Here is a 20732-nt window from a genome sequence, read left to right on the forward strand (position 1 = left end):
CAAAAAAAACAAAAACAAAAAACAAACAAAAAAAAAACAACAAAAAATGTTGCAAACATGGTTCAGGTTTGACTTAAAAACAAAAAAACTTTTTTTTTTTCTCTCTCTCTAGAGTGTAATCTACGCACATGGCTCCACTGTGGGCAAGAAAATACACAGGTTATCTGAAAGTCGAGGCTTCCCCTTGGCTCTCAGTGAGTATTTCCCTGGCCAGACTCTTTTCTCAGAAAAGCCTCAAAATATTTCCAAACTGGAGCCAGAATCGTTCTAGTGAGGGCAGGCTCCAAACTAACGGCTAGTCACCAAGGTGGCCAATGTGACAGAAATGGAAACTGCAGCACCCTTCTTCCATCAGTGCCCGGGATGATGCAGCCTCTCTCTCAAGGAAGGACAGCTGTTGGAGAGAAAGTGCCAGGCAAGGCACGTCCCTACTGGGCCCTGTGCCCACACCCACCCATACCCCATGCCCAGTGTGCACAGCAGACAGGACACACCCCTTCAGCCCCCCCAAAAGCACCTCTGCATCTGCAAAGTCACAATGACATGACTTACCTAGCAGCAGCCACTTTCTCCTGCAATGATTCCCTAGGAAAAATCCTCCAACCGGAGAGGCTGCCCTTCCAATTGTCACAAGTGTTTTCGGTTAAACTGCTCATGTTTCTAATTAACTTTTGTCATCCACAACTATTCCAGTGCCCAGAAGCCTGGCGGGATTAACGGCTGCTTCTTCTGCCTTTTTTTTTTTTTCAATACCTATGTTCCACTGCCTTCTAGCAACAGAGTAAACTGTATATAGAGCGGCTTATTATGATTTAAAAGTCAACGGCTGCTAAAGCCGAGTGAAGGCAGCCCCTGTGTGGGGCGTGAGCACCGTGCCGTGAGAGCTCACAGCAGAGGAACTGCTTCCTTTCACTCTCAGCTGCTCGGGGAAGCCACAGCTCCAGGGTGATCCAAAGCAGACCTCCCAATGTTTTAAAACACATATATCTTCCTGACTTACTAGGGATTTGGGTTTGGAGGGAGGGTGCCTCACAATCCTCCCTAACAAAACTCAAGGGGTGTTGTTGGATCTTTTCCTGGGGAGAGCCAGAGACTGGCTTGGAATCAGGCTCAGAGAACCCACCCACACTGCCGGCCTGTTAGAAGGTTGCTACGGGCTTGACGCTGCCCATCGGTGGCCTGCTCGGTGTCAGGAGGCTCAGTGCTCAGCACATTGTGAAAAGGGGTTCCTGTGCCTATTTTAAGAGTGAGGAAACTGAGACTTAGGTAGGGCTAAAGAATAATTCTAAATTACACAGCCAGAAATGCAGAGATCTGGGATTTGAACTCAGGTCTCCTGACATGGTATCATACCTACCTCCTTTGATGAAAAATACACGTAAACAGCCACTTAAACATCAAGAGCACTTTTAGGAACTGCCCTTTCTACTAGCTTATGTATGTTCATGACATCCATGGTGGGGTACAAACCAACCCTGCCATTTGAAAGAAAGCAGCCTACATCACAGAGGATGGCTCTCTGGCTGAAATAATAGTGAATCCACCAATCCTGAGTACCACTCCTCCTAGGAAAACTGTCTTTCCCTTCACCTGAACTCAGATCTGGGGCAGATGTAAAGTTTTCATTCATTCATCCAATATATTCATTCATATCTATCTATTCATTCAATGAGCTCCTAATATGTGTCAGATACTGTTTTAGGTACTTGGGATCCGTCTATGAAAAACCAGAAATCTCTGCCTTTATAGAGTTCACATTTTAGCAAGAAGGAGCAGGTAATAAATTGAATTAAATAAACTATATTATTTGTTAAAAATTAGTGCTAAAGAAAAGGATGGGGGATTTAGGGGCAGGTTGTAACACTGTCCTTATAGGAACTACAAGATCATGTTCAAAGGTATGTTCCTCTTTCCTAAAGAAGTTTTAGGCATAGTCCCCATCTGTGTCTGGATCAATGTGATCTTGCTGCTTGGAACTACTCTGAGGCTTGTTCAGAAATGGATGTCTCTACTATCATTTCTATTTTTTTTTTTAACACTAACAATCACAGCTAGAAATCAACCAACTATGTAGCTAATAACTGACCAAGAAGAAAACAGATACTTGGCTTGTCTTGGTGAAACAGCCATCTGAGACCCTCAGGCCTGGTTTATATCACAAGGCATTTTCCCCTACTGTGTGCTTCACTAGGATTCTGTCCATACCTCTTCCATAGGATGATTTTGGAGGACCAGCTACTTTATACAACGCTCTGGGAACACAGAGTTGAATAAAGCTCCTGCCCTCTAGGAACTCACTGTCTCAGGGTGCAATGGACTTCAAAACAAACCACGAAAACAGTAGAAAAAGTGGTAGAGGGCTCTATGAGGTGCTATGAGAAGCGGAGAATTAGTAGCCTCTAGTAATTCTCCCTGAAGAGTTTGAGAAAACTTCCTGGAGAAGTGATCCTTGTGTTATTACGTGGTGCTTCTGCTAAAGGTCTGTTATTCCTCTGGTCTGGGATTTCCTCCAGGACAGAGACTCCCCTCCCTGACTCATCTTTGTGTCCTAAAACCTGCTGGAGCATAAAGATACTTAGCAACTGGCTTCTGAATTGCTGGTTGATAATTTTGACATTTGCAAGTCATATTTAAGGCCACAGAGATGTGGGATATGTGATGAGTCTTTAGGGTTTTATTAAAACTCTTCAGCCTACACTCAGGAAAAAATTCAGATTAAAACTCAGAGAATCAGAATTTCTATGTGGTATTGAGTCTGGGCTCCTCTGGTTATTAAGCCATGGGGCATTTCAAGGCTACTCATTACAACTACAAAAGGTAGCACCTGGGTATGATTCTGAATTTGGTTTCTAGAGCAGAAGTCTTGAGTGGGGCTAGAAAGGGGGCATTAGGGCATCTGAGGACCAGGTCATCAATATTCTATACTCATGTCACAGTCAGAAGTCCCCTATGTCGTGAAGGGTATGTCAAGTCATGAGTGGTCTTGTACAAAGTAACTTGATACATTTCTATCATTCCTAGGATATCACACCAGTGATCTCAGAGCTTGGCTAAGTGGCTGTTTGGGGCCTGTTCCTCTCTCTGTCCATTTTTCTTTTCTTTCTTTCTTTTTTGTTTTTTGAGATGGAATCTCACTCTGTCACCCAGGCTGGAGTGCAGCGGCTTGATCTCGGCTCACTGCAACCTCCACTTCCCGGGCTCAAGTGATTCTCCAGCTTCAGCCTTACAGACGAGTGCCACCAACACCTGGATAATTTGTGTGTGTGTGTGTGTGTGTGTGTGTGTGTGTGTGTGTGTGTGTGTGTGTGTGTGTGTGTGTGTGTTTGTAGAGATGGAGTTTCACCATGTTGCCCAAGCTGGTCTCGGACTCCTGAGCTCAAGAGATCTACCCACCTCAGCCTCCCAAAGTGCTGGGATTACAGGTGTGAGCCACCGCACCTGGCCTTCTTTGTCCATTTCTAATCCTGGGGTCCTATGACTCCTACCATGAAGCTTTCCTCAACAGGATTCTCAGACAGTAAGCTAAACAAAGAGGAGGTGCGGGTGGGTAGGCTGGACCTCGAACTTTGTCCCCAACTAATGGCATGATCCTAGATATGCCATTTTGCCTCTCTTGGCTTCAGTTGCCCCATTTGTTAGAAAGAGGATGAGCTATTTCTCTAGTGTTCTTTTAGCCTTGTTTCTATTCAAATCTGGGCAAGCCTCTGAGAGGCCCTCTGCAGCTGGGTGATTTCCAATCTTGATGGAGAAAACTGGCTGGGTCAAGGTATGGTCAACATTAGATGAGCTGCTTGTGAATTCAGAAATGCTAGTATCCTATGAAAACCAGTTTGGGGGAAGGGGGTGGGATGAGTTCTTCAAAATGAAAAGCACTTATTTCCCTGATAACTAACAACTTTTGTTATTTTCCTCAAATATCTGAACCTTTGTTAAAGCAAAAGAACCTAAGGGGGAAAAAGAAAAGCATAAAAGAATGTTTTGAACATCTGTATCCCCCAAATGATGACATGTGGGCCACTGAAGTGGATGAGATTGTTTTGGATGGCACATGAGTATTTTTATATTTTAAAAGTCATATTTTCATTGCTTATTAGATGTATTAGAAAATCATAACTAGCCATATATAAATTAACAGTTTCATGGATATTAAATATAGATTTAAAATTTGAGCTCGTTCAAGGAAAATATGAAATAGAAAACACAAGCGGCTCACAGATTTGGCAAAAATCATGCAGAAAGTTTGTGAAAGACTGAAGTGGGAGAAACACTGTTACATTAAATCAAGATACACTCATATTAAATGTGTTCTTCTGAAACACGTAATCAACCAAATAGAAATCAAACCAGAAGGCTCAAATAAGGATTAGGTTCAAAACGAACCTGAAATGGTTAGTTTTTAGATCTTTATTTATTTCTACATATTTGTCTAGTATGTGATATTTTGCCAGTTCTGGCAACATGACCAGGCCTTGTTGAGCCAAAGATAATTTTAAAATAGTAGCTGTGACAATTTTTGACCACATAGTAAAAACATGGTAAGAATGATATATTGCCATCCAATAAACAGCCACTTCTCCACATGTTAAACTGAAAAATATCAAGATACACTCTTATTATGTACAATAAACTCTGATATATGCTACTGTAGTCTGTTCTAAAATGCTGATTGGAGAGCCCTTAAACAGGTCTTTTTTTTTTTTTTAAGACGTAGTTTTGCTCTGTTGCCCAGGCTGGAGTGCACTGGTGCGATCTCGGCTCACTGCTGGAACCACAGGCACATACCACCACACCTGGCTATTTTATTTATTTTATTTTTATTTTATTTATTTTTTTTTGAGACGGAGTCTCGCTCTGTAGCCCAGGCTGGAGTGCAGTGGCCAGATCTCAGCTCACTGCAAGCTCCGCCTCCTGGGTTCACGCCATTCTCGGAGTAGCTGGGACTACAGGCGCCTGCCACCTCGCCCGGCTAGTTTTTTGTATTTCTTAGTAGAGACGGGGTTTCACCGTGTTAGCCAGGATGGTCTCGATCTCCTGACCTCGTGATCCGCCCGTCTCGGCCTCCCAAAGTGCTGGGATTACAGGCTTGAGCCACCGCGCCCGGCCTATTTATTTTATTTTATGATTTTATTTTGAGACAGAGTTTCACTCTTGTTGCCCAGGCTGGAATGCATTGGTGCAAACTCAACTCACTGCAATCTCCACCACCCGGGTGCAGGCAATTCTGCTGCCTCAGCCTCCCGAGTAGCTGGGATTACAGGTGCCTGACACCATGCCCGGCTAATTTTTGTATTTTTAGTAGAGATGGGGTTTCACCATGTTGGCCAGGCTGGTCTGGAACTCCTGACTGCAGGTGATCCTCCCAGCTTGGCCTCCCAAAGTGCTGGGATTACAGGCATGAGCCACCGTTCCTGGCGCTTAAACAGGTCTTATGCCCCACTAGTGGGCTGTGCCCTGCAGTTGGAACACCTCAGTTCTAAAAGACCAGCTTACAGGATTGGTCCACCACCAACTGACAAACCACTGCAAGAAGGAAAAGTCTCATTTGAAACACCGCAGACAGGATGCCTTTGAAGAAAAGGAACTTTTTTTTCTTGGAGTTTAGAGAGAGCATTAATCCTCCGGTGGGGAGGGAAAAAGTTTGGTTTGGTTTTTCTGGCAACCAGCCTTAATCTTCCCTGACAGGAACCAAAATGCTTTCTAAATGAAAATACTGTTCAAAGCAGATAAATAAACCACTTCTTCTTCTCTCCTTCAGTGAGGGCGGACACTGGCCCCAGGTCTCTCCTGTCCCCAGCTTTTCAGTTAGGGAGACGTTGGTGGTCTGGTCCTGATGCCAACAGGCACTCAGGGAGAGTGTCCTGTTGAGCTCAGCTCCTGTCACCGCTACTGTGATTTTTAAATCTGCCCTGGGGAGGTTTCTAGCCTAAATCCTCTCCCAAGTCTTTGGAGAACAGGCCTTATAATTGGGTGTGGGAAAATGTTTGCAATTTCCTATAATTCATCAAGGTGTCAATCTTGAGTATTCAAATTGGTTAGTATAATTGAAACAAGTTTTATTTTTATTTTTATTTTTTAAGTGTATTGACTCCAGTCACATGAGCTAGAGACTGTTTTCAGAGTCACCCTGGTCAGTTCTTCTTTTTTTTTTTTTTTTTTTTTTTTTTTTTGAGACGGAGTCTCGCTCTGTCGCCCAGGCTGGAGTGCAGTGGCCGGATCTCAGCTCACTGCAAGCTCCGCCTCCCAGGTTTACGCCATTCTCCTGCCTCAGCCTCCTGAGTAGCTGGGACTACGCCCGGCTAGTTTTTTGTATTTTTTAGTAGAGACGGGGTTTCACCCTGTTAGCCAGGATGGTCTCGATCTCCTGACCTCGTGATCCACCCGTCTCGGCCTCCCAAAGTGCTGGGATTACAGGCTTGAGCCACCGCACCCGGCCCCCTGGTCAGTTCTTGACAATCTGGTAGCCACCAGACCACAGAAGGGCAGGTGAACCTGTCTCGATCCACTTAGAGGTTCTGCAGGGTTCTGTGGCTGGAGGAGCCTTCTCAGCGGCACTGTGTCAATGTCTAATATTAAGGATATAGCTTAAACACAGTCTTCTCTCCAACTCCTTCTTGGAGAGGATCCCTGGAGGTACAGAGAGAAGTAAAGAAGGAAAGCGGGGCATGAGGACAAACAAGGAATGGAGTCAGGAAAGTGAGAGGTCATGGAGGGAGAGAAAGCTGGGCTTTAGATCCACATGCTCCAAGGATCTTATTGTATCTATAATTCCATACGCTTCTAGAAAGTCTAAGCTAGAATAAGGATGAGGATCTATATAATCAAACGTTTTTTAAAGGTTGTTTTTTTAACGCAATTCCTATCAAAATTCCAGTGACTTTTTTTTTTTTTTCCAGACACAGAGAAATCTATCCTAAAATTCACTGGAATCTCAAGGGACCCAAAAATTCAAAACAATCTTGAAAAAGAACAAAGTTGGAGGCCTCACACTTTCTGATTTCAAAACCCACTACAAAGTTAAAATAATTTTTAAAAAAGTGTGGTACTATCATAAAGACAGACATATACACCAGTGGACTAGACAAGATAGCTCAGAAATAAACCTTTGCATATATGGTCAAATAATTTTTGGTAAGAGTTCCACAACTATTCAATAGGGGAAAGAATGGTCTTTTCAATAAATGGTGGTGGGAAAACCTGATATTCTCATGGAAAAGAAAACCAAAGTTGGATTCTTTTTTTTTTTTGAGACAGAGTCTTACTCTGTTGCCTAGGCGTGGAGTGTAGTGGCGCGATCTCAGCTTGCTGCAATCTCCACCTCCCGGGTTCGAGCAATTCTCTTGCCTCAGCCTCCCAAGTAGTGGGATTATAGGCATGCACCACCACGCCTGGCTAATTTTTGTATTTCTAGTAAAGACAAGGTTTCACCACATTGGCCTAGTTGGTCTCAAACCCCTGACCTCGTGATCTACCTGCCTCAGTCTCCCAAAGTGCTGGGATTACAGGCATGAGCCACCACACCTGGCCTGGATTCTTACCTTAAACCATATGCAAAGATTAACTCGAAATGGATCTAAAACCTATACATAAAAACTAAAACTATAAAACTCCTAAAGGAAAACATAGGGCAAAACCTCATGACTTTGGATTTTTCAATAATTTCTTGGATACGACACCAAAAGCACAGGGAACCAAAGAAAAAATAGTTGCATTCATGGAAATTTAAAATTTCTGTGCATCAAAGGACACTATCAGTAGAGTAAAAAGGCAACCTACGGAATAGGATGAAATATTTATAAATCGCATATCTGATAAGTGACTGATATCCAGAATATATAAAGAACTCTTATAACTCAACAAAAACCATCAACCTGATTTTAAAATGGGCAAAAAACTTGAATATTTCTCAAAAGAAGATATGCAAATGGCCAATAAAAACATGGAAAGATATTAAACATCACTAGTCATTCGGGAAAGGAAATCAAAACCACAACAAATACCATTTCATGCCCGTTGGAATGCCTACTATTTAAAAAATAAGTGTCCCTGACACTTGTTATCCTGCATTGTGGTTAGTAGATGCACCTGACTTAGCCTACTTCCAAGAATGCCTGAAGTCTTATTGGGTCCCCTGAAATGGTGGCTGGAAAAATCAATAAAGAAACAAAAACTATTATCCACACCAGATCTCTCCATAGGGCTCAAAATTAAAATCAGGTGCCCCTGACTTGTGCCTCTCTTGACTAACCATGTCAGTTCTTTCTAAAACTAACTGAACTCAATGACTACAAATCTTGGTGATGCTTTTAATCGTTTTTTCTTCTATGCATGGTGGAGATTTTTCTCTACTGGGTCACTTAAAATGTCATGTATGAATACTCCAGTATCTTGTGACAGTTTGATCAAAAATAAATATGCAGAATGTAAAAGCACATTATCCTAATAGACAGAACCCTTCGCTGTCCTACATGAACCACACATTTCCCAGTTTTCCTCAGTGACTTTTTCACCCCAGAGGAAGCAGAAAAGGCCCTCGCCAGCTGCAGCAATTACAGTTGTGTTTCTCTTTAATGTATGACAAGGTAATCCTTTTTCTTCAGTGGCTTATTTTGGATAAAACCAAATGAAACCATGGGTAATGAGGTAATTCGTTTCTCTGCTGGTAGCTAAAAACCAGTTTTGTTTTGTTTGTTTGTTTTTAAGAATTATCCCTTTCCAAAGTAGTTTTCACTACATTTTCTCCAAACAGTTTTACAAGGTATGTTCTCAAATCCCACTTCATGTTATAAAGAATTGGTAAAGCTAAACAAAGGTTAACTTGCTGGAAATATTCATATGCAGCTGGGCTTATGTTTGACCTTATGATAACACCTTAAAAAGAGAATAAATTCTTAAAATCTCTCCCTCTCTCTCACACACACACCCTTTACATCAAATGTATTCTATACACATTTTGAAAATCCTCCCACTCAGCTGGATAAGGAGACAGATAATTTGCTGGTATCTGAAGGAAGATACCTTTAAAAATATAAGACATGCCTATTCTTTATCTTTCAGTTCTTAAAGCCACATCACCCTCAAAACACATCCTTTCCCTCTCTTGAACTTATTTGTTCAAAATCCCCAGGAGAAAACTTTTGCTTTAATTGGTCAGGCAATTTCTCTATCTTGTACCATATATGGCTATAAGAAAGCACAAAATTGGCTGTAGAAAACCATCTCCCTTTTTCCAAGAGTGTATGAAATTTCACAGACAGATTATACACACTTTACAGGGGGCAAATCCCATTCTTTCAAGAGGTCATTGTTCACAACCAGCAGCTTTTTGGCTGAGTGCAATGGCTGTACACTATTGTAAATACTTCCTTCTAAGATAAAGTTAGTTAAGGAATTCTGTAGGCCCCTTCCTCTAGGAGCCCAGCCCAATCTTTCTGCTTTCTACTGGGGCAAGGATGGGCAGCCCCAAATAGGAGCCTCCAAATCAGTGTTAAACCAGAATGGCTTCCACTGAACAATACAAATAGGCAGTAAAAGACAGAAGAGATTCCATGGTCAGGTAAGTTTAGAAAACGGAGGTCTAAATAGTAGTCAAATAGTTTTTTTGTCTACAGGACTTCTCGGAGCCTTTAACGTGCCTATTTGCACTGGGAATATCCTAAAGGATAATGGGATGATAGTGTGATTCTTAAATGTATTTTTGCCAGGGAACTGATTTTATGGGATAGTTTAAGGAAAAAGCCTGCCATGGGATGCATTTTGGCAAACACTGTCCTAATGAAGGGGGCATAAAATGGGCTTACAAGCTAAATCAGAAAAGACAGATGTCCACTGGCCACTTACTAGGAGAGCTAGAAAAGGGAGAAGGAAGAAGATGTGCCCTTATTTCCCCCCATGATGCTACAGTCTGGTAAAATGAGGGATTCTTTCATGCATTCGAGCATTAAACACCCATGAGGTGTACCTGCTTTCTTTTATTTACTCTGCATGGAGGCCAAAAGCTATATGAAAATAGGAAGTAGGTTATTACCAGGCAGCAGTATGCCTAAAAAGATTTCTATCAACAGTTAGGTTCACTGTGACTCACTACAGAGATGTGGCTGCCATGAAAATCCATGGGATCTTGGGTCATATTAACACAGGAATGACATTCAGAACAAGAAGGGTGAGGATCTTGCTTTGCTGCACATAGCCCAGACCACAGCTAGAATGGTGAAATCTTAGAATTTTGGACCTGGAAAGGCTTCTTGGAGATCAGCTACTTTAAGACATTCTTTTCTCAAAGCGGGCAACAGAACCGTGGGCAGGTAATCACTTCTCCAAGGTCTCACATTCAGTAAATGCCACAGCTGCTACTAAACTTGGGATTCTGGAATTTGTTAAGTAACATAGCTTCCCTGGCACTACCCTAAACATACCAAATTACAGTATCTCTGGGAAGGGACCCAAGAAACAGGGGTTTTAACTAGCTCCCCAGGTGACTGTAATAGATACTGAAGTTCAAAAACCAGGTGTTCATAGAGTTCAAATCTTACAACACACACTGAGAAACTCTAGTTTGCCCTAAAGGACGAGGATGACCCTAAACCATGCTCAAGGAAGAGTGGCCAAAATGACAGAGACCCTCGGCTTTAGAGAAGAGACAGCGAAGGAGAAGGCAACAGTAGAAGAACTCTTCTGAACAAGGTGGCTTTCCTTTCCCTTTAGTTTTTCTGCCCAAAGACACAGGACGGCAAAGAAGAAAAAAAAAAAAGTTAAAGCAACACCTGCCAGAGCAATCCATAACTGAGGACCATTCTGAACAAGAGTGTTTGGACAGTGAGAGACCGAGGACCCATTACAGCAGTAGGTGTTGGGGGGAGCCCTGGGGTTCCCTGGAGCAATCTTGGGAACAGTTGAGGAGGGTGAGGTCAGAGAGTATTTATAGCAATTGTGGAAAAGGGGAATTGAGTCAGCCTGTTTTTATATATTCTCTGCTCCACTTCTACCAGAGCAGCTCTCTAAGATTTTACTGGACAAAAATTTTCCATGGCAAAATATGTTTATATACATATATATTTATATACATATATATGTATATATACACACACATTTATATACATATATGTATATATACACATTTATATACGAAATATATTTATATACATATATATGTATATAAATATATCACATATTTATATATGAAATATATTTATATACATATATATGTATATATATACACACACATATATATACTCATAGCAATATTACTAACAACACACATTTAGAAGGATAACAGTCAATATTTCAGAGCATGCACTTTGTGCCAGGCACAGTGCTAAGCATTTTTATTGTTTTTAACTTCTTTTATTCGTGCTATAAATCCAATGAGGTAGGTAATAATGATCCCATTTTACCAGTGAGGACAACTGAGGCATAGGGGTTTAGTAAGTTACCCAAGATCAAACAGATTAGAGCCAGGTAACTTTATTCAAAGTTCACATATGTAAGCTGCACCTCTAGTCTACCCCACCTTGAGAAGGGACAATAAACTGGACTCTCAAAATATGTGCTTTTCTCTGGGAACAAGATATAGTATTTTCATCAAGTCTTCTGTCAACAGCTTTTAGAAACTTTACAACAAAGTTTGTTGACCTTTAACTCCTTCCCTGAAGAAAAAGAGAATGTTCCCTCCAGGAGGTTCTTTTTAAAAATAGGAACGTCAGACAGTTTAGCAGTCATTTAAATATGTTTTTTGTTCTTCGAAATTTAGGATGCTGGCAAAATGTAATCTTTCTGCTGTTATTTTTTCTGTCAATCAAAATCAGGAGCCAACCAAAGAACGAGCTTATTATATTTCTCTGGGGGAATCAATGCAGAAACTGAGAGCTGAATTGGACTATTATTCACTGTCTATGAGTGTATTATGCCAAATGTGCAGGAACAGAAGAAGAAAAGGAGTCATTTATCCTGATTCTGCCAAGAATGCAGACACTTAGTATCAGATAGATCAAACAATTTCAGGGCTTCACGGATGTGACTGATCCACACACAGCCCTACCAGATTTCTGGGCCTTTTCACCTGACAGTTGTCTTCTTAATGGGAAAACAGATTTCTTCTGAAAAAATGAAATATACTGAGATAGAAAATGCCTCCAGAGACTTCTCACCAGCTTTACTCATCTAAATCAGGAAGTAATTTCCTCCACGTGTCTGTTTTATTTTATGTAATAGGTCTGGCTGTGACAAGTCAATGGTAGATTGAGGTTTTGCAAATGAAGCACCCATTTAGAGGAATCCTAACAATTACTTCTAAGGCTAAGTTACCTTTAAAAATCAGATAACTATAATGAAGTGGAAAGAATGCCAAGATAATCATCTTATTCTGTTCTGTGCTATTCAGACTACCCTTAGAATTATGCAGTCATCGAACTTTGTGAATGGGTTCAAGTCCAACTTAAAAGCTTGGTAATCTTGAGTCTAGCTAAGCTCCAGTTTATTCATAAGTAAAAATAAAATTAACACTAATAACTAGTACTTTTTGAATGCCACCTATGTACCAGGCACTGTACTAAGTGTTTTAAATAATTTCATTTAGCTGGGCGCAGTGACTCATGCCTGTAATCCCAGCACTTTGGGAGGCCAAGGTGGGTAGGTCACGAGGTCAGGAGATCAAGACCATCCTGGCTAACATGGTGAAACCCCATCTTGACTAAAAACACAAAAAAATTAGCTAGGCATGGTGGTACACGCCTGTAATCCCAGTTAGGAGGCTGAGGCAGGGGAATCGCGTGAACCTGGGAGGGGGAGGTTGCAGTGAGCTGAGATTGAGCCACTGCACTCCAGTCTGGGTGACAGAGTGAGACTCCATCTCAAATAAATAAATAATAATAATTTCATTTAACAGGTTTATTTAATTATTTCATTAATTCATGCAAGTATCTTAGGCAGTGGATTTACTGCAGCTCGGAGACATTAGCAACTTGCCCAAGTCATGGCTTGTAAGTGGTAGAGTAAGAATTTGAACAATAAAGTCCATGCTCTTCTTATTTTTTTTTTTTTTGAGACAGGGTCTTGCTCTGTTGCCCAGGATGGAGTGCAGTAGTGCAAACATGGCGTACTACAGCCTCACCTCCTGGGCTCAAGCAATTCTCTTGCCTCAGCCTCCCACGTAACTGGAACCACAGGTACATGGTACCATGCCTGGCTAACTTTTTTATTTTTTGTAGAGATGGGGTCTCACTATGTTGTCCAGGCTGGTCTCAAACCCCTGGGCTCAAGTAATCCTCCTGTCTTGGCCTCCCAAAGTCCTGGGATTACAGGCGTGAGCCACCGTGTCTGGTCCCATGCTCTTCTTAATCAATGAACTTTATTAAATGGAGATGGTGACTAAAGCTTTCTTCCCTCCTCAAGAGCAGCAAAAGGGCAATGATGTGAAAGCACACTGCAAACTGCAAAATGCTGAGATTAATTCTTATGCTTCCCTACTAATACTGGGCTTTCTTAAAGCAAGATACAGCTATACCAAATTTTGGTGGCGTTATTCTCTTTTATAAGCAAGATGGGACCAGGTCTCTAACCCAACCCTATAGAGAAAGAGAGAACTGTCCTTCCAGTGCCATGGTTTCATACATGGCTCCCACGGCCCCACCCAAGCTGACCTCTGCCATATTCCCACTCTGAGCCAGGGCCCTGTGCCTGACAGGCATTGGCCTGTGTGCCCCATCAACTTCACCAGGCTGGCTGGAAGCAGCCCAGTAAACACACAGTTCTCACTGTCTGAAGTGGTGACTCAGTCACTCTTGGCAACATCTACTCTGTTTCCATAAGGCTCAAAGAGCTCTTCATATGAACCTTGGTGAACAAGGACTCAAGGAGCTTCTCACCCACGTGCACGGCTACGAGATAGAACATGGAAACCAGGCTCACTCACAGACCAGCTTGGAGGTTTTAATTCCAACTTAAACATGCTCAAGCTTATTAAATTTTGTTTCAGAGAATCTTTGTCATCTTGAATAATGAATTCTGGATGTACAGGAACCAGGGATATGACTGGGCTCAAAGTTATTTGGCCACATTTCTCCTCGGAATCCGAAAATAACCACAACGTTGCATGTTTTTTTCTCCAATCACCCTATCTCATCCCATCCTTCCAACTTTTATTTTTCTTTTGACATTTCTTCTGCTCCAGGTACTTTCCCAGGTGTTAGGGATATACCAATGCATACATGGTCCATACTTTCAAGGGGTTCCAGGTCTTGGGGATGAAACAGAGCATAAAGCAGAAGGAAGAACAAAGCAAGAAGCTGTCGTGATGATTGGTTTACAGGCCTGTGGGTCACAAAAGGGGTTGCCTAACTCAGTCTGAGGGCAAGTGGGAGTCAAGAATTCATTCAAGCCATGGAATGACTGCATGAAACTTCTAGAACTAAACCCTTTACAAAGTAGGAAAGGGAAATAGAATGTCCTGGGGTCCATGCCTAGTGATTAAAATCAAACTCAGGAGGACAAAATATATAGATTCTGCACTTGATCAGGGCAAAATATGGTCAGCCAAATACATTCATGATACTAATCATAACCAGAAATTCCAGGGGCATATCTATTCCACCCAAGCATAATGAAAAATGGGACATATAACTCAACCAGAATGTTGTTCTTCTCTGCTCACCCAGCACGCATATACTTTTTTCATTCAGTTGCACGTACTGAATTTATTTCCACAATGAAGAATGCTTACAAGTCACCTCCCAGTCCATGATGGAAAAAAACAGGCATGCAGACTCAACTCTCATTTTTTCCCCAAATTTGGCTGACAAGCCAGAAGCAAAGTTGATGGTTTCAAATAATATCAAACTGACTATTGACCTAACCACTCCCAGCTGTCAATCCAGATACCAGTAGTTTGAGACAAATGGCTAAACTTTCTCCAGCAAGAGTCACATTTTGTACTAAAGATGTAAATGAATGGCAGACCCAAATGCAATGTTATCCTCTCAATTTGGGACTTAAAGGAGAAGATGAAGGCAGGAAAAGACAACCAGCATTAGCTCCACACTGAGGTGCACTGGGCTTCATGGACCCAGGTTCTCTCCCCGAAGAGGGCATTATTAAGCCTATTTTACAGAACAGTAAATTCAGGCTCAGAGAGGTTAAGTCATTGGCCTGATATCAAAAAGTTGGAGAATGTAGAGGTGGGATTCAAATCCAGGTCTGTCCAGTGGGGGTTACAGTCTGTTGCCTCAGTCTCATTATCCTTTGTAAAAATTAACAAACCTGGCCAGGTGCAGTGGCTCATGTTTGTAATCCCAGCACTTTTGGAGGCCAAGGTGGGCGGGTCACCTGAGGTCAGGAGTTCGAGACCAGCTTGTCTTGGCCAACATGGCGAAACCCTGTCTCTACTAAAAATACAAAAATTAGCCAGGCGTAGTGGCGGGTACCTGTAATCCCAGCTACACAGAGGCTGAGGCACGAGAATCACTTGAACCTGGGAGGCAGAGGTTGCAGTGAGCCGACATCATGCCACTGCACTCCAGCCTGGGTGTTACAGAGTGAGACTCCGTCTCAAACAAAAACAAAAACAAAAACAGCCGTGTGAGACCAAAGCTATGAAATGAGGTAGATGTGAGATGAGAGGGGGATACAGAATATTGCTTGGAAGCCACTATCTGTGAAGGTAAGGGGGCAATGACATTTCAGTTATAGGGGAGAGTTGTCTCTGGTAGGATAATTCCTTGACAAACCACCTGGGCCAGAAACTGAGGCCCTAGGAGAACAGCAACTGCCTTACAGAAGGCAGAAAATTGCTAGGGAACATGGGGTGTGCAATATTTCCCTCCCTGTGATACCCCCTCCCTCAACAATCTACTGTCACAAAAGTTACTAAAAATATGAAATGCTTGCTGTGAATGCATATCTCTTGGAAACCAGCAAGGAGGTGGGCTTCTGTGTACAAAATGTTGGGGTGGAGTAGAGACCACCTTCACAGAGATGCTGCAGGCAGCACCTCATGGGAACTCACAGAAATCCTGAGGCAGGTTCCATATTATTCAATCAGATCTCTAGAGGGCAGGTAGGTCCTCGAAGCATCTAGGCTGGGCAGGGCTGATCCAGGACACCTGATCTCTTCGTTACACCAGCATTGCCTGCTTCTGCATCAAGGGAGTCATGCATTTCTTCCTCCCGGCCCTAGTTGTTTTCCTTTACTTCTCAAAGTACCCCCAGTTCCATAACTCATTTCCTAACCCATTGTGTTCTCATCTCCCCATTCTCTGTCCTTCACAGATCTTGGCCTTCTGTACTTATTAGTAGACTGGTACAGACTTAACTCACTCTAGGATGGAGGCTGGTAAGCCTGGGCCTGAAGGCCAAATCCAGCTCCCCACCTATTTTTGTAAATAAAATCTGATCGGAACACAGCCACACTCATTCATTTACATATTGTTTATAGCAGCTTTCTCACTACAGTGGAAGAGTTGAATAGCTGCACCAGAGACCCTATGGCCCTCGAAGTCCAAAATATTTATTGTCCGGCCATTTGAGAGAAAGTCTGCCATCACTTGCTCCAGAATATTAAGTCCTTGAAGCCTGGGGCTCTGTTTCATTCATCTATCTCCAGTATGTGATACAGAATAAATTTTGTTTGATAAAGTGGGTGAATGCATGCATGAAGGTTAGACAGACATGATTAGATCAATTTAACACAGTTGTTACTGCAAAGACACTAATTAGAAATCCTTTAAACTGAAAAAAGATGTTCTAGTTAGCCACATTTTCTATTTAAGCCAGTTAACAGCAACAGCAACTTTTATGTTTTAATGTGCACTGATTTTATTTTTTTCCTCAAAAGCATGTTATTCTATTTCCCTTTCTTAGTAAACTTGGGTCTAATTGAAAACTCTGTGATGCTTTGGGCTGCACTGCTGAACATTAGTATCTGGTACTGAAAATCACAGGTATAGCTTTGGAAGATATTTGGGAATAGGATAATTTATCTTCCAGTTAAATGGTGGATGTTATTGGTTTTTGGTACATATATCAAAAACACTAGTTTATTTCCCTTTCATTTGCTCTTCATGATTTTAATCATTAACAGTTTAATAACTTATTAAGTATATATTGTATAAAAGGCACTATGCTAAGTACTGTACTTGCATCACCTAATTTACTCCTCACAATAACCCTATGAAGTAGGTACTGCTATATCCCCATTTTACAGATGAGGAAACCGAGGCTTGAAGAGACTAAGTAGCTTGTCCAGTGTCAGATGACAGGTATACATCTGTGTGGCTCCAGAGTCTGAGCTGTAAATAATCACTCTATAGCTCACTCATTTATTCACTATACCAACAAATATTAAAGTACTTAACACAAATACTTTAATGTCTCTGTATGCCAAGTCCTACAATGGCAATGGAGAGAGAAGAAAATGAGGTTCAGTCCCTGACCTCAAGTAGCTCACCTGTGCTCATGAAGGACCAACAAGATAACCATGGAACCTGAGGAGGACAACTAGAGAGTAGAATAGGGTGCAGGAGAACTCAGAGAAGGGGCTTCAAACTCAGTCTCCAGAGGTCAGGGAAAGATTTCTAGAGGAAACAAAATCTAACCTAAAAAAAAAGATGAGTCAGAAACTTGGTGGGAAGAAGGATGAGGAAAGTGGACCTCTTCAAATGGAGAGCTGCAGTGACAGAGGCTGATTATAAGAGAATATGGCCTTTGCATGAAAACACATACTATTTGATATGGCAGAAGCTTCCAGTAAGAAGGGAGGGGACAGCAAAAAATGAGGTCAGCTCATGGAGTCTTATAGGCCATGGTGAAGAGTCTTCAAATAATTAAAGAGAGAGGAGAAATGGTGATTCAGTGTTCCAAATTTTATGTTAAGAATTTTACCTGGCTACAATTTCCCTCTTCTCAACAGAAGTCATTTTCCCCTTTATGAAAATCAGATAACTTCTGACAGGGGATTTCTCCCCCATGCCCCACTGAAAACCCAGCTCCTGGTGTACTCCATGATCAACTGAGTTCCTTGAAAGCACAGTGGCTGGAAAAAGTCAGGACTCCACAAATATGCACCACATGAATGCACCGGATTAGTGCAGCAAAGCTGTGCACCAACTTTAACTAACCTTGGACAGGTTACTCCAAGTGTGGAAGATAAAGCTCTAAGGGTATGCTCTGAAAGGAGATAAGAAAACAGAGATAAACTTCTCTGTATAAAAAAAGAGGAGAAAAGTAGAAAGGAGAGGAGAAGGGAGGCAAGGCTGAACAATAAAGCAGAAGGCTGGAATATTAAGAACAAAACAAAAGGTGGCCATGGAGAAATTCTAAGTGGCAAGGGAGCTGAAGAACTTTTAAGAACAGGAACAACAATATTAAATTTTCAGCAGTTTGTATTGCAATCGTATAACCCCTCCACAGCCTTAAACTTTCAGGAATAGTCTGCAATGCCCAAAGCCTGTCTCACTTTTCTGAGAATGATGTGGGGTGATTCCAGTGGGTAAGAGAGGGATATTACACAGAGAATGAAGATCAATGACCTGTAAGTTCAAGTATTTCGGCAGAACAGACTAGGCAAAAATAGTGACCAACAGTAATGTGACACCACCTTTATCCCAACAAAACAAAATAAGCAAAGGAAACATTTCCAAAAAGATTGAAAAGGACACTGGGTCTTCCATATGTGAGTTCTCCAACTCACATTTAATGCAGCATAGGTTGGCAAATGACTAACAATTGATTCCGAAAGGAAAAAAAAAATGTTCTGATTCACAGTGTTTGCCGATTCCTGTGGTGTAGATACTCCTGCTATGGCAGATTTCAAGCTACCAGCACAACATCAACAGGCTTGCAAAACTCCTGAAAATTAAAAAATTCACTCTGATGTGCTAGTAGAAGCCGACTCCAGCAATAACACTGACTCGGGGAGCCCACAGCTGATGTCTAGGTTAAAGGCAGTTTCCATGGATCAAGCCTTCGCTTAGGTTTTGCCAAGACAAGGTTTTATCCAGAGTTGTAGTAGTTTTTGGAGACTATGCGGTCCCTATAGGAGACTAAGGTAGGCACCGGGATAAGAAAGGCTTAGAGCTAGTCGCCAGCCATCAGGTAACTATCATGTGATCAAAGTACATAGAACTAAAAGGAAGCGCTGAGGTCAGCTAGCGCGATGGAGGAATCTAAGGCCCAGAGAGCATGGTTACTACTCAAGGTCACTCTCTGAATTAGTAGATCTGGAATTAGAGTTTTGACAGCCTCCCTCCTTCCTCTCTGTGCTTCGAAGTCTCATCCTCTTAGGGAAAGGCACGGCACGAATTTGGTTTATAACCGGGCAGCGGCACACATAGGCAGTTCTGGCTAAATTTGTACATTTTGCTAGTTTACAATTTGCAGGATTTCTGCCTCTCTCTGTATGAAGAGGAGCTCTGCCAGGGATTGGTGTGAGCTTAAGAAAGCTAGCCAGAAACCCAGCTGACAGGAAGATAAGACCAACTGGAGTGGCCAGCAGTGAAGGAATGAGCAGACAGGTTTCTACAAGACAACATACAAGGATATGGGACTGATGGGATGTTACAGACTGGGAAAGGCTCCCCCACACTCTCATGTTAATCAGCAGGAAATAGAAGGGCAGAAGAGGGAGGTCCTTTTATGTTCTTAATAAAGCCCCAAACACAAAAAATACAAAATGTACCAGGCAATGCCTCCCTTTCGCTGAAAATGAGATCAAATTAGGCACCCTAATTGTTTTTCAAATGATTTCTGACCTGGTTATATTACACAAAACAGGACAGAGTGATTCAAACCTGCTGTCAATACAGAGTCAAGGAAAGAAAAATGCCAGCGATTCTGCAGCTGTCCAGCTGGAATCCTGGAGGAGCAGCTTTCATGACGACTCTGATGCACAGAAACAAGCCAAACTGCCAGAGCAGGAGTTAAACCAAATAAACCTGAAGGATATCAGTTTATTAGGAGGAGAGTCTTAAAACAGCAGCCAGGAATGCATGGGTTTCCCTGGACAACTCAGATTACATGCCCTATCCCTGCCTTTAGTAACACAAAGCACTAAAATGTTCTGATCAATCTAGTTTCTCTCCGAATTGCAGTTAAGTTTTCAGCTTAGGGAAGTCAGTCTGTAAGCAAACACACTGGATGAGCCAAATGTATACATACAGTGATGTTCCTTAGAGGGGTTAGCTGGGTATAAAGAGAAATAAGGCACAGTCTGGGTCTCTGGGAAATTCACACCAGGGTTAGAAGAAGAAACAATGCCTATAAGGACATGGTCCCAAGGGCGAGGGTTTCTAGTTAAACTGACAGACGGTCTTTATGACAATGAGCATTTGACGCGAACTCTAAAGAATGCATTCCTTCATTTAATGCATCTCTATCTCGTGCCAGGTTATGGGGACACAAAGATCAACAGTGACCAGTCTCACAGGGCTGGGTAAGGGGCGTCAGGCATTCTAAAACATTACATTGAAACAAGTTTTCTTTTCTGTTTCATTTATTTAACATTTTGGTAATCAGCAGCACAGACACTAAAGTCCAAATGTGTTTAAGTGGAATGTAAACATTTGCTCAAAGCTGTGGGTGTCTGAAAGCAAAGAGGACTTTTGCAAGAGATACAGAATCATACAAGAATCACTTTTTTGCTCTTATTCTGCAAGCGAAGCAGCAAAATGTCCTAGAGTCCAGATGTAAATTCCATTTCCATTTTTTCTATTTCAAAAACATTGGCCCTAGCTCATCTTGTCTTTGGC

At 42.0% G+C, this 20732-nt stretch overlaps 1 protein-coding gene across 9 annotated transcripts in view; it reads right to left on the reverse strand.

The window, feature by feature from the left end:
* NAV2 (neuron navigator 2) overlaps nucleotides 1–20732 on the reverse strand; it is a 766628-nt gene that overhangs the window by 190927 nt on the left and 554969 nt on the right. The window lies entirely within an intron of this gene.

The sequence above is a fragment of the Macaca thibetana genome, chromosome 14, assembly GCF_024542745.1.
Source record: "Macaca thibetana thibetana isolate TM-01 chromosome 14, ASM2454274v1, whole genome shotgun sequence".
Classification (NCBI taxonomy): domain Eukaryota; kingdom Metazoa; phylum Chordata; class Mammalia; order Primates; family Cercopithecidae; genus Macaca; species Macaca thibetana.